Below are 11,593 nucleotides of genomic sequence, written 5' to 3'. Positions count from 1 at the left end.
CCAGTTGGATTTTGGAGATTTGAATCTCTGTTCTGTGACTAAGTCCTTGAATCATTTCTTCCAGTTGGTCCAACAAGACAGACTAAGTATTGGACATGTGTTGTGGCTCCATTAGGGGAGCTTCTACATGTGATGGCCCCTCTGGGTCTGTCAGGTCACAGGACTGAAGAGAGCTCAAACTGGGCACACAGTTGTTCCAGTCTGGACAAAATACTCTATACTGGGACTGAGGGACTGCTTTGACTGCACCCACTGGGACGTTTTAAAGGCTCATGTTCTCACTTAGATCATCGATTTCTACTTACATTTCTTTGATTGATTGATTGATCATACTTTACTCATCCCGAGCGAAATTGGGTTAAGGTTGCCAGCCGTGCCAGCGCCGTCTTACCCTTCCGACCATACATACATTACACAAACATCACATGGGAAAGACAGGTCAGAGGGGTAGAACATGGAAAAGCACCACATGAGGAAAGATAAGGAGAAAAAACATATCTATCCCCAGACTGAGCTCCAACAGGGAGATCAGTTTGAGAACAAAAAAAAAAATGCACATAGCACATGAAAAAAAGTCTTAATACACCAAAGAAACACATGACAAGCAACAGGGATGGGTAAAGGGTGAGACACAGCCAATGTAGACAGTACATCCGGGCCTGCAGCCTATGCGCTGGTCTCCATGATCCACCGTCAGCATCGGATGGGAATAAGCGTCGAAGGCGTTTGGAGGGGGATGAGTGTATATCTGCATGTGTATATATGTCTGTGTGCGTGAGTGTGTGTGTGTCCAGAGTTCAGCTGAGACAGTGTCCTTCGCCCTGCCAGGCTCAGTAAACAGTCGTCCAGCAAACCCTGGTGGCCTTGCATAGAATGGGAAGAACAGTCTAAACACAGTTGTTATCAGGGTGTTGTTGTTCAGCCTTGAGACCGCAGCTGGCGCCGAAGGGGTATCTGCATGAAGTGATGGTGGTTTTTACTTTAGTGCGAACAACTCATATGAATTTCAAAGCTGTTCTAACAGTCCGACACTGGTCTCTCAATCTCCCGTTGGAGAGCCGCGAGCTTCTCCATGATGTTATCAAACTTACGCTCGTGATGTTGTCATTCTTGTGCTCAAAGAGCCGCTTTCTTAATTCTTCGATAAGCCAGGGCCAAGCCAGCTCTGATCAGCAAGAACCCTGTTATCACGGTTCGGAATAGGTAGATATCTTCAGCACTCAGGCTCACCCGAGCCCAGACTTCTCGTTGAGAAAAGGGTGTCAATTGCATTCAGGGACCAGTTGATCAAATCAATATTTCCTCTTTTAGGTTTTAGAGAACAGACTGTGAGAGAGTGTTCCAGGGAAAAGTAATACAAAAAACACGAGACTAGACAAGGACACAAGAGGCTAAGCAGGGAAGCTAAGGGAGAGGAGAAAAGTGCGACCGCCTTCGTTCCCGCCTTTCTGGGAAAAATGGGGATTACTTTGGAAACAGGGAGTATTTTCCCCAATAAGCAGCCCTGGATTAGTAAATCACTCCAACATGTTCTCAGGCAGAAGAAGCTGTCTTGTTATGAGGGAGAGAAGAAAAAGATTGAGGCACAGAAACTCAGGTGTAAAAGTAAAGCAGAAGATAAGCTGAATAAAGGACACTCAAGACCAGTGATGGGAATAATGGCGTTACAAGTGTCATCCAGGGAAGGATCGACTTTATTTTGAAGTTGTTTTGCTTTGCATGTCTGCTGTGTTTTACTGTGTTCCAATGTGCAGTGTTTTTACGGGGCAACCGTGACTCAGGGGGTTGGGAAAGGCACCTGTAACCGGAAGGTCACCGGTCTCTCTGTCCTGGTCGTTGTGTCCTTGGGCAAGACACTTTACCCTACCGCCTACTGGTGTTGGCCAGAGGGGCCGATGGCGCGATATGGCAGCCTCGCTTCTGTCAGTCTGCCCCAGGGCAGCTGTGGCTACAACTGTAGCTGCCTCCACCAGTGTGTGAATGTGAGAGCGAATGAATAATGGCATTGTAAAGCGCTTTGGGTGCCTTGAAAAGCGCTATATAAATCCAATGCATTATTATTATTTGTATTTTTTTGTATTGCATGTTTTGGTATTTTTTTTGTGGAGTGTTTTATTTATATCGCATGTTTTTATGGTATTTATTGGTGACTTGTCCGGAAAGACTCTGCCCCTCCCCAATTATGAACCTGCTACACCTGTGAGGTCCCATAGGCCAATAAGAGGGCCTACCAGACTACTGAGAGGGGGCAAAATAGTGGCAGGTGATGGCCGCAAGTGGCGGTGGCGCTAGAGTTGGCGTTGGTGAGAGTGCTCAGAGATGCAAGAGGGCTGGTGGAGGCTGACGTCCAGGGGTGAACGACGGTACAGGGCCAGCGAGCAGAGAAGTGGAGCGAGCGGTCCGGCTGCTGGAGTAACAGGAGGCTAGATCACGCTTCTGCGGGGAACTAGAGGCGGCGAGACAGTGCTCTACCCCCCGCAGCGAAACGGGCCGGTGCCAATTGGCATGTTACAAGGAAGAGGCGGGCAGAGTTAAGAGCTCTGCCCGCCCGGGGTAAGTCTTCTGACTTATCCCACTCTAATAAACGGTAGCCGCTAAAAGAGTAGTGACTGTCGCTGCCTTTTTTTATTTTAGCGCACCGGAGCAGAGAACGCAGACAGGAAGACGAGGATGCCGCCGGGTTTCCCTTCTGCACCGCTTCCCTGGATTTTTAATTTTTGGTGACTTTTATACCGTGGCGGATGCCACTGGATTTTTTATGTTGTGTTTTATTGATTTTTATTGTGTTATTCCCTGGTCAGGGTTGTTTTAATTCATTTTACATTTTTAACTGTTTAAATATAATAAATTATATTTTAGTCATACAGTATTTTAATCAAGTCTATTCCCTTGGCTGCTCACTGCTCCACCAATTTTTGGGGAGGGTTTCCCTCCGCTCAGTTACACCTGTGTTAATTCTTAAATCGCTCAGTAACACCTGTGTTAATTCACAATCACCTTCACATCCGTTACACAAGTAACGGTGTTACTATTTTCAGTAACGAGTAATCTAACTAATTACTATTCCTATCGTTACAACGCCGTTACAGTTACTAACAAGGAAACGCGGTCCGTTACTATTTTTCAACAAACAGATGGTTGAAGCTGTGTTCAGTTTACCGCATCTTATATCAGCTGCAGGAAGTAGCTGTAAGTAATCTGGACGCTACAGCTTTAAGCAGCTGCGCGCTCCCGCGGACGGCAATCACGAGCACTGTCCAGCACAACACCTGGAGCTCAGGGGGCAAAACAATTGCATGAGTGCTGCTGTTTGACTGAGGAAGAATAAAGTAGTCGTGGTAAGCCAATCACATGACCACTTAAAGACAAAGCAACAAGGTGATATATACCAGATTGTAAATTGTGTTGATAGGCCACGTGGTTCTGTGAACAGCACAAATGACAGGTGACTGTGAAATAACTAACAGCACTTTTTCCACAAGTGAAGCCAGTAACTTACAATCCTAACAGATTAGCTCTAGTTGCTTGTGCTTTACCTCCATGCGTGAGATCAGTGCAGCAGCTTAAGCTGTACAATGTTTCAGGAAATAGTTCAGTTCACCTTTTTGACACTGTTAGTTCCACACGAGGTAGATGTCTACTACTGCAGACTAAAATTACATTTCTGTCACTTACAAGATACTTGTCTTTAATGTTACTGTTACTCTCACAACCACACATATTACCATAAAGTGGTGCACAATTCTGAATCCATCAACCCTTTTTGCCAACGAAGGAGTGTAAGCCGAGGGATGACTTAATAGCTGTGCCACTTGTTGAGTGAAAGGTTTGGTTTGTTGATGGTTTGAGCTTTAAAACAGCAGAGGGACAGACTAAAACAGGTTTTACTGTAGTAGATAGTGAGGAAGTTATCTGTGCAGGACAACTAGCATGTTTCATATTTGTTTAAGCAGCAGAGATAGTAGCTTTAACGGAAGTGTGTAAGCTGCAGAGAGACAATATACACTGATAGCCAGTATGCATTTGCTACATTATATTTCTTTGTAGTGCAGTGGTTGAGACGAGGTGAGACAACCTCGACAGGGAAACCTGTAGAACACGCCAAACTCTTGCAAAATCTGCTGGAGGCAGTGTTATTACCCAGTAGAATTGTGGTTTGTAAATGTGCAGCACACATGTGAGGGAAAGATCCAGTTGCATTAAGGAATGTTTTTGCAGATAACATCGCAAAAGAGGCAGCTTTGGGTCAACATGGTGTTAACATTTTAGCAGTACAACATCAGCAGACATGCAGGCCCACTCACCTACTGCAGGAAAACAGTTGTGACTTACAGAAGGAGCGAACTTGCAGGATGGCGTTATTATCTATGTGATAAACCAATACTGCCCAAGAATTTGTATAAGACTGCTGCTATTTTGAGCCATGGGCCATGCCATGTCGCAACAGGAGGGAGAGAGATGATGGCAGCAGTAATTTATTCTCTAGGATTAAATACCTTTTAAAAACATTTTGCAGGTCATGTATAATATGTTGCAAGCACAATTCTCGGGGTAATTTGAGACCTAAGAGAGGGAAATTCCCCAGACCCAGTCACCCATTTCAAGTTATTCACATGAACTTTATAGAGCTGTCCAACTGTAATAACTATGAGTACTGTTTAGTAGGGATGGGTATCGTTTAGGTTTTATCTGATACCGGTGCCAAATCGGTACTTTTGAAACGGTGCCGGTGCTTAAACGGTGCTCGAACCAGTGCTTAAAGAATGGAGAACACAAACTTCGTCTAAAAGCCTCTCATGTTTTGATTTTTAGCAGTCTCTTTTTTTCTGCAAAATGATAAGAACCGTAGCAACATATAAACATCATCTGTGCAAAGATTTATGTTTTTAAAGTGAAACAGTGGAAAATTTAAAGTGCTGTCAATACATGAATATCCAGACATTGTACAAAAATGTCCAATTCTTGCACACAATTGGACACCATGCCAGTTGATTTTTTAGGTATTTAAGAGCAGTCATTAATTAATTTTACTAACATGCCTAAAAATGCTTTTTTTTTTTAAAAATGCGTTTTTGAAGAATTAACCACACATTTACATGGTAATGGGCCTTTTCTGCCATGGAGCGCTTAATTGGCCTCTGGCCCTTTAAACTCTGAGGGGCTGTAACTTTGGTTTCTTTTGGTCACTTTGCATGATTGACACCTCTTTTTTAATTGTTTGAGCCAATAAAGTGACAGTAACGATGTCACGTTCACCTTACATCAACCAATCAGACGTTGTAATGCCAAAACCCACGTGGGCCCAGATTTACTGCATGTGACGTCTGTCCAGTCACGTGTCTATAGGTGGGTCTAAAATGGAGGTTGTTGATGAAAACGGCTCTGATGCGGCTAGGTAGGAATGGTAACTACCGGCAATCACGTGGTTAGCGGCTACCGGCGAAAATAACGGAGGAAATCTGGACGGTAAGCCAATTTCTGTCTTAGCGCATTTGCGCCACTGTGTGTTTTTATGGTCTTCTTTTGCGGCTCACTCAGTGAATTTTGGTCAGAGTGTGGTGAAACTTGGTGTTTGGAATTGGTGATAGCTCTGGAAGATAACCAGCCTTTCTTTAGCCGGTTACATGAAGTCTGGAGAATTTCTGGTTCGCCTTGTTTGTTTAGCGGACTTGTGCGTATTTACATAACTGCTCGTTGAGTTTGGTGGTTGTAGAAATGGTTTATATGACAGTTTAGCTGAGATTCAGAGGTTTCTGTGGATACCACACTTCTGGACTTATATTTCTCACCCTGTGTTATAACCGATTAAACGTGATCTCCTCCTTTTTGCTCGTGGTACCGGGGGCGTGGGGCTTAAAGCACTTGTTGAAGGCTGCTAAATTTGCATCTTTTGTTGTGAAGTACAGCCAGACTTTTGACCGCTTCACCTTGGGCATTTTTAATCTGTAGCTCTGCTCTAAAAGAACGTACGTACCTGGGCCCGCCTACTATCCTTGTAAAGGTAAAATGATTGGCTAGAATCCAAAGCCTATGACATCTCAAGAAAAAAAAAAGCACCGAAATAAAGCACCGAAATAAAGCACCGAAATGTGCGCTGCTTTTCGGTCTGGTTACTACCGTTTATGTCAGAACCGGTGCCATCACGGCACCGGAAACCGGTACCCATCCCTACTGTTTAGTGATAGTGTGTCCTTTTTTCAAAGTGGGTAGAAATCGTCCCAACTAGGGAATTAGATGCCATTTCGGTTGCCAAAGCAATATGTAAGAATATCATCCGGGAACATGGGATTCCAGAGACCATTTATAGTGATAATGGTCCACATTTTGTAAATGAAGTGATTGGATTAATGGCACAGCATCTAGGGATAACACTAAAACATCACTGTTCATATCACCCACAAAGTGGGTGTCAGTAGCACTGACTTTAATTGTGATGAAGTGTTTTGAAAGACTGATGAGAGATCACATCACTTATTCACTTACTGCCACCATCGACTCACTTCAGTTTACTTACCGGACTAATCGTTCCACAGACGATGCCATATCTCACCTGCTCCACACATCCCTGAGTCACCTGGACACTGTCAGAGCGAATTATGTTAGGATGCTGTTCGTGGACTACAGTTCAGCATTCAACACAATAATTCCCTCTAAGCTTTTCACCAAGTTGAAGGATCTAGGACTCAGCTCAGTCAATGGATCTTGAACTTCCTCACAGACAGACCCCAATCAGTGAGGGTGGGAAAACAAGCCTTCCCCTCCATCTCACTCAGCACTGGAGTGCCTCAGGGCTGTGTTTTAAGCCCCCTGCTGTACTCACTGTACACTTATGACTGTGTAGCCACATCAGACACCACCTCCATTGTCAAGTTTGCTGACGACACTGTTGTTGTAGGCCTGATCTCGGACAACATCGAGACGGCCTACCTGGAGGAGATTAGGTACCTGGAGAACTGGTGCCAGGAGAATAACCTCCTCCTAAACGTCAGCAAGACTAAGGAGCTGATCGTGGACTTCACTACAAAGCAGGCGAGGAATTACAAACCCCTCATCATCAGTGGCACGCCAGTGGAGAGAGTGGACAGTTTCCGATACCTGGGTGTCCACATCACTCAGGACCTGTCATGGTCCTGTCACATCAACACCCTGGTTAAGAAAGCCCGTCAGCGTCTCTTCTTCCTCAGAAGACTTAGAGACTTCCATCTGCTACTGAAGGTGCTCAAGAACTTTTACTCCTGCACCATCGAGAGCATCCTGACGGGAAATATCTGCACCTGGTTTGGGAACAGCACCAAGCAGGACAGACGAGATCTGCAAAGAGTGGTGCGCTCGGCCGAACGCATCATTCAATCAGAGCTCCCTGACCTGCTGTCCATCTACACCAAGCGGTGCAAGTCCAAAGCTAGGAAGATTATGATGGACCTCTCCCATCTCAACAATGGAGTCTTCTCACTGTTGAGGTCTGGGAAGCGCTTCCGCTCCCTTAAAGCCAAAACAGAGAGAATGAGGTGGAGCTTCTTGCCCCGGGCTATTTGGGCCCTGAACCAGGTGTAGGACTGGACTCTCCCACACATCACATTAACACACGCACCACCACACATTTCCTATAATTTATAATCTTTATAATCTGTTTCTGCTATTTGCTCATTTTTTACTGTAAATTTCTAAGTTAATTAACTTAGAAAGGATCAAAGCCATTCCTTTGATCCTGACAACCTCTCCAACCACTCTGTGCTGGGGGAGGTTTTATTGTAGATACATCCTATCTGAAAGATCTGTTTCTTGTGTTGTTTCTTGCTTTTATGACCTTGTTGGTCAGCAGGTCACACAAACGCACCCCCATGAGACACACACACACACACACACACACACACTCACACGCACACACACACACACACACACACACACTCTTACTGAAGTTCACACATATACATACAATGCCTTGTCTTAGAACCATGTGGGCGTTGCTTTGCTGTGATGTGTTTTGTGTGAACTGTTTCTCAATAAAAGGCAGCGAGAGGAGGTCAGATTTGGGGTCATTTTTGTGGTGGACACAAACGAGGCCTCCCTTGCGCAAGTAATCGATCGACTGTCTTGTTTTCTTTCTTGATGAATAAGTCTCTAGAACTAGTGGGGCTTGTGGAAACACAGACCCAACAGTTTGCAAAACTTGTGCATATAATTTTAAAATTGACAATTTATATTTACATTTAATGTCATGAAATATGATTCACTAAACATGTTTTTGGTTGTTACAGTAAAAAATATAACTTTTTCTACTATGATTTTATGTTTTTTGTCTGATTTTAGATCAATTGTGTTAATACAGTATGTCAAAATTAAAAGATGACTGTAAATTCAGGCACGTGAGGTTGTGCTGAAAAGGATGATACCAAACAAGGCAAAGTAAATACAGGTCCTTCTCAAAAAATTAGCATATTGTGATGAAGTTCATTATTTTCTGCAATGTACTGATAAACATTAGACTTTCATATATTTTAGATTCATTACACACAACTGAAGTAGTTCAAGCCTTTCATTGTTTTAATATTGATGATTTTGGCATACAGCTCATGAAAACCCAAAATTCCTATCTCAAAGAATTAGTATATTACTTTCGACCAATAAAAGAAAAGTGTTTTGAATACAAAAAAAAGTCAACCTTCAAATAATTATGTTCAGTTATGCACTCAATGTCACGGTCCTGGGTCGGTGACCCAGTGTTTTGAGTTTCTTGTGTCTCTGAGTTTTGTATTGTGATTTTAGTTCCCTTTGTTCCCCCAGTTTATTCTTTAGTCCAGTGTCTTAGTTTGGCTTTCTTGTATTCTCTTTGGTTCTCTGAGTATTTAATAACTGCCCTCTGTGTCTCTTTGTTGTTGTTCTTTCTGTTTCTTAGTTGCTCTGTCTCCCCTAGTCTAGTTTGCGTCTGTGCTACTTCCTGTTTTACTTTGAAGGTCCATGTCTCTTGTGATTGTATTCTACTTTGCTCCCTCGTCTTGTCAGTTCTGATTTCTCCCAGCTGTGCTCCTCTTCTGTGTCTCATTCCCCTCGTTACTTCCCAGTGTATTTTAGCCCTGTGTTTCCCTGTGTCAGTGTCGCGTTCTCCCTCATTCATGGCCGTGAGTTTCTCCGTGTACCAGTATATTGTTTCCTAGTTTAGTTTCTTGTCAGTTTGTTTCTCCGTTTTCCTGTCCAGCAATAAAGCTGTTTTGAGTTTATTCCTGCCTCCGTGAGCTTGCGTTTGGGTCCACTTCCTGCCTGCCACACACATCATGACACTCAATACTTGGTCGGGAATCCTTTTGCAGAAATGACTGCTTCAATGCGGCGTGGCATGGAGGCAATCAGCCTGTGGCACTGCTGAGGTGTTATGGAGGCCCAGGATGCTTCGTTAGCGGCCTTAAGCTCATCCAGAGTGTTGGGCCTTGCATCTCAACTTTCTCTTCACAATATCCCACAGATTCTCTATGGGGTTCAGGTCAGGAGAGTTGGCAGGCCAATTGAGCACAGTAATACCATGGTCAGTAAACCATTTACCAGTGGTTTTGGCACTGTGAGCAGGTGCCAGGTCGTGCTGAAAAATGAAATCTTCATCTCCATAAAGCTGTTCAGCAGATGGAAGCATGAAGTGCTCCAAAATCTCCTGATAGCTAGCTGCATTGACCCTGCCCTTGATAAAACACAGTGGACCAACACCAGCAGCTGACATGGCACCCCAGACCATCACTGACTGTGGGTACTTGACACTGGACTTCAGGCATTTTGGCATTTCCCTCTCCCCAGTCTTCCTCCAGACTCTGGCACCTTGATTTCCGAATGACATGCAAAAGTTGCTTTCATCCGAAAAAAGTACTTTGGACCACTGAGCAACAGTCCAGTGCTGCTTCTCTGTAGCCCAGGTCAGGCGCTTCTGCCTCTGTTTCTGGTTCAAAAGTGGCTTGACCTGGGGAATGTGGCACCTGTAGCCCATTTCCTGCACACGCCTGTACACGGTGGCTCTGGATGTTTCTACTCCAGACTCAGTCCACTGCTTCCGCAGGTCCCCCAAGGTCTAGAATCGGTTCTTCTCCACAATCTTCCTCAGGGTCCGGTCACCTCTTCTCGTTGTGCAGCGTTTTCTGCCACACTTTTTCCTTCCCACAGACTTCCCACTGAGGTGCCTTGATACAGCACTCTGGGAACAGCCAATCCGTTCAGAATTTTTTTCTGTGTCTTACCCTCTTGCTTGAGGGTGTCAATGATGGCCTTCTGGACAGCAGTCAGGTCGGCAGTCTTACCCATGATTGCGGCTTTGAGTAATGAACCAGGCTGGGAGTTTGTAAAAGCCTCAGGAATCTTTTGCAGGTGTTTAGAGTTAATTCGTTGATTCAGATGATTAGGTTAATAGCTCGTTTAGAGAACCTTTTCATGATATGCTAATTTTTTGGGATAGGAATTTTGGGTTTTCATGAGCTGTATGCCAAAATCATCAATATTGAAACAACAAAAGGCTTGAACTACTTCAGTTGTGTGTAATGAATCTAAAACATAGGAAAGTCTAATGTTTATCAGTACATTACAGGAAATAATGAACTTTATCACAATATGCTAATTTTTTGAGAAGGACCTGTAGTTTTAAAAGGTAAAATGTGGAGAGAAAATCGAAAATAGTAAAACATGGCTAACCATGTTAGCCATGTTAGAACAAGGACCAAAGATGAATGTGATGCTGAATCTGAAGCTTCAAATGGAACTAAGACTTCCTCCACTAGGTGGCAGTGTCTGATGAGACACTTTCCCATCATTCATGCTGGCAGTGGAGGAGATTTGGATGTTGGACTGTGTTTCGGATGATGTGTGTATGTTTGTGTTGGACTGCTGTCTGTAAAGCAAACGCACATTTTGCTTTGGATTTCAGTGTCAGACAGACTTTAAGGTGGAATAATATCATATAATAATATCATATAATATCAGCCTGATGTCTGCAGTTTAGTGTCAGCACAACTTTCACATCATATTCATCTCAGCACAACTAAAACATGCTGACTGACCCCAGAGTTTCAAGTCCACATCCTGGACTCTCCAGAAAACCACACAGATGCTTCACTCCTGAATCCTGCAGATTGTTGATGTGCAGGTCCAGCTGTCTCAGATGGGAGGGGTTGGACTTCAGTGCTGCTGCCAGATAATCACAGCTGATCTCTAACAAACCACAGCTCACCAATCTGTATAAAGAATGAAAGATGTAAGTTTATTAGACAAAGTGCTTGAAATCATTCAGTGTTTCATCATCTGTTCAGAGCTGAAGAAGGTTCAGAATGTAGAAGTTTAGAAAATGGAAACTCCAAACAGCTGAAGCCAACAGGAAGCAGCTTCAAACAAACACAACAAGAGAAAAAACTCTGAATGTTTCACATTAAAGTCGTACATTTATCATAAAAACAGGACAAAGACTTGAAAAAGTCGTGTTTTTCCTTCCAGGAACCACAAGGCTTCACTTTTAAAGGTGAAGTGTGAAAGAAATGGACATATTTGAAGTCCAACACCTTTTTCCAGTCACATGATTAAAGCAGACAAACTACAAGCTCATTTTCATTCCAACAAGTCATCTTCT

The sequence above is a fragment of the Oreochromis niloticus genome, linkage group LG3 (genome assembly GCF_001858045.2).
Source record: "Oreochromis niloticus isolate F11D_XX linkage group LG3, O_niloticus_UMD_NMBU, whole genome shotgun sequence".
Taxonomy (NCBI): domain Eukaryota; kingdom Metazoa; phylum Chordata; class Actinopteri; order Cichliformes; family Cichlidae; genus Oreochromis; species Oreochromis niloticus.
Note: the sequence above shows the minus strand (reverse complement) of the source record.